The sequence below is a fragment of the Egretta garzetta genome, unplaced genomic scaffold (genome assembly GCF_000687185.1).
Source record: "Egretta garzetta isolate BGI_Z169 unplaced genomic scaffold, ASM68718v1 scaffold74, whole genome shotgun sequence".
NCBI lineage: Eukaryota > Metazoa > Chordata > Aves > Pelecaniformes > Ardeidae > Egretta > Egretta garzetta.
The window spans coordinates 1,759,698-1,762,701 of record NW_009259427.1 but is presented as its reverse complement, the minus strand read 5'-3'; positions in this window follow the sequence as shown (position 1 = coordinate 1,762,701).

Genomic DNA, 3,004 nt, shown 5'->3' with positions numbered 1-3,004 from the left:
GCATTCCTGAATATAAAAATAGTTGATGAATGTACTGAAAATTTAGCCTGTTGTCTTTCAGAGTAATGTTTTTGTACAGAGAGACCCACATTTACCCCATGTAAAGCAGGGAGATGTCTTAGCTGTATGATTACTGTATTATTTCATGGACCATATGTTTCAAACCTGTCTCAATCTTGTCTTTAATTTACAGCCTGCAGCTCTTAAATTTGGTGGTAGTATGCTTTCGGGTGTGGATACACCAAGATGTGGCAGGAGCGCTCCAGTTAGCTCCTGTTAGCTCTATGCGTGCTAAATCTACATGCACAACCTCTTCGCCGACTTTTTTGTTCATTTAGGCTTCATCCAAATGGGAGCAACACCACTTCATGCCTTACCCAGTCCGTTCTGCTCCTGCTGTGGAGCAATAGCCCAGACAGCTCATTCTGACTCTCTGCACCATGCCTAGTTGTACTTTTAGAAGTGACTGGTGTTTTCCGTAGGAACGACACTGCTCAGAACTCCATTCATTGCATGTTTGCAAATGATTGTAACGTATTCATCCTAAATATATTTCTGATTTGTGGGAACCATAGCTACAGCATGATAGCTATATTTCCAGTGTATGCAGGGTATTATCTCTAAAAAAACTGTATTGTGGCAATGTTATCAGTGTTTGCTCTTGAGCTGTGGCTCTGTATACAGCTTTGAATGCCAGAGTGGAAGTCTTCAGTCTTAAACTGACAGAAATCTGAGACCGACTGTAGGTTTATTTGCAATGATGTACTGCTCTGTCAGCTGCCAGCACATAATATCCAGTAAGAAAACTGTTCCTTAGACTTGCATGGTGGTTCTTGGCCAGAGACACCCATGGAACGAGGGTTCAAGCAGCTGAGTTGGGCATGGTTTTTGCATTGGTGGAGCTCGGTTGACCAGTTTGTGCCATGAGGCTGAATTCTCTGTCACTACGTAGGCATATAAACAGAAAAATGGGATACCAGGGGAGCAGGAGTTAAACCAGTTAATAGTCTCCATAAAAGCTTGCTTTTGACATGTGTCTCTGTACTATGTTACACAACACTGTTGCAGTGAAATCCAAATTGGGTTTTACTCAGTGTTCCCAGCAGATAATCTGCAGATGCTAGGAATACAGCTAAGGCTTGGTAAGGACCACATTGCATTTGAAACAAAAATATTGTGAAGCAGATGCTGTTGCAGTCACGATGCTTCAGCTTACCCAGCTAAGGGATCATTTCCTCGTTTATTTTTGCCAGCGTTCTCTGAGAACAGAGGATATCGTTCTGTGAAGCCTATACTGGGATGCAGCACTCCTGTGCCCTTTACTTATAAAGGATCCTGATCGACAGCCTGCTGAAGCTGTTGGAATAGGACAGGTTTTACTATAATAAAAGCAAGCTGCATATTTCCAATATGCCATTATAAATCTGCCATACGTGCTCATAAATATAAGTTCTTATGTGTGAGCTGACCCTTAATGGTCTATCTGTTCATTATATAGTAGACCACTCTGTCCCTTGTCAACTTTGATGCTTAGTTGCTTTTGGCATTTATGGTATCTTTCGCAATTTCCTTACACTTCTACTTGTCTTGGTGAGAGAGATGAAACACATGAAATTCTTCCTTCTGGGGATCATTTGTGACTTGTCCAGAAGGAGAATATTTAAGTGTCAGCATAATTTGGAGAAGGGTGAGCAGAAGGTAATTCAAATGAGAATACTGCATCGCTTTGGTTTTTCTTTTTAATGGAAGTTTTCACTGGAATTGCTGTCAGGACTGGTCCTTGCAGTGCTTGAAAGAAGGATGATACTTTTCTGATCTGCTCTCCTTTTCTGGAATTGAAAACGTCTTTTTATTTTTCCAAACGACCCAGCTATTATTTTGAACATGATAAGCCAAACTGTGCATTGTTACACAGATGTAAATCTGATCTGATCCTACATGGTTGAATTAAATCATTCCTAATTTAAATCACCATTACTGAGAGCAGACATTGGTCCAATATATGTATGCACTGGAAAAGCATAAGTTGTGTAAATTTGACTGTCTGAATAAATACTTATCTTGTGTTATTTACACCGCTGCCTGTCTCTTCCGTCTATAATTCTTGATAGTGTTCCTGTGTGTTTTTACTGGTAATAACATATTTCTTGATGTTGCATTCTGTCTCCGAAAGAATGTATTTGACCCTGGAACTGAAATTTCAGCTCCACTCAGACATTCTCTTCCTAGACGAACTCAGAGCTGATGAAAGATGTATGCTCCATAGTGTGGCTCCTGTGTCATTGCCCACTAGCTGCCAGCTGAGGGGACAGAGATGCACTCATGTGAAAGGTTCCTTACTTTCGACACAGTCTCCCATAGCATTCTCCTGGAGAAGCTGGCAGTTCATGGCCTAGAGGGATGTACTCTTCACTGGGTTAAAAACTGGCTGGATGGCCGAGCCCAGAGAGTTGTGGTGAATGGAGCTAAATCCAGTTGGCGGCCGGTCACAAGCGCCCAGGGCTCAGTTCTAGGGCCAGTCTTGTTTAATATCTTTATCAATGACCTGGGCGAGGGGATTGAGTGTGCCCTCAGTAAATTTGCAGACGACACCAAACTAGGTGGCAGTGTTGATCTGCTTGAGGGGAGGCGGGCTCTGCAGAGAGACCTGGACAGGCTGGATCGATGGGCTGAGGCCAACTGTATGAGGTTCAACAAGGCCAAGTGCCAGGTCCTGTACATGGGTCACAACAACCCCATGCAGCGCTACAGGCTCGGGGAAGAGTGGCTGAAAAGCTGCCTGGTGGAAAAGGACCTGGGGGTACTGGTTGACAGCCGGATGAATATGACCCAGCAGTGTGCCCAGGTGGCCAAGAAGGCCAATGGCATCCTGGCTTGTATCAGAAATAGTGTGGCCAGCAGGAGTAGGGAAGTGATAGTGCCCCTGTACTCGGTGCTGGTGAGGCCGCACCTCGAATACTGTGTTCAGTTTTGGGCCCCTCACTACAAGAAAGATGTTGCGTTG